Source organism: Teleopsis dalmanni, chromosome 1 (assembly GCF_002237135.1).
Source record: "Teleopsis dalmanni isolate 2A chromosome 1, ASM223713v2, whole genome shotgun sequence".
Classification (NCBI taxonomy): domain Eukaryota; kingdom Metazoa; phylum Arthropoda; class Insecta; order Diptera; family Diopsidae; genus Teleopsis; species Teleopsis dalmanni.
Genome location: NC_051846.1, coordinates 91,260,009 through 91,260,464, shown reverse-complemented (window position 1 = coordinate 91,260,464; position 456 = coordinate 91,260,009).

The window sequence follows — 456 nt, the reverse complement described above, 5'->3', positions numbered from 1 at the left end:
TAAACACGTGATTTTTGCATTCCAATTAGTTAATTTCTTTCTTGTTAGTTTAATTTAATTTAAATGAAGCATCTTTTTAGTTGTAGTTCACTTGTAATCTATCTTTCACTTAAATTCGGGAATGCGGCAAGGAACGAAAATTTCACTTAACAACTTTGCGCCGCATTCTATGAGAATTATTGCATATTTTTTATTCGTTTGTATTAATCTTGAATGTTCCGATTTTGGAAATGATTTCCTTTTGCTTTAGCCGATTTTCTATATTCAATATTCAATGTTCAAATTACTGTATAAACTAGACACCGCTTATTTCAAGTATATTTTCTCATTCACAACATAAAAAGAAAAATTATTCCTTTATATTATTTGCAGTTTACAACAATTTAAAACTAATAAAAATCAACAAAATACAATTTCAAATGCAAAAACTTTCTATAATTTTATCAAGGCAAAAAA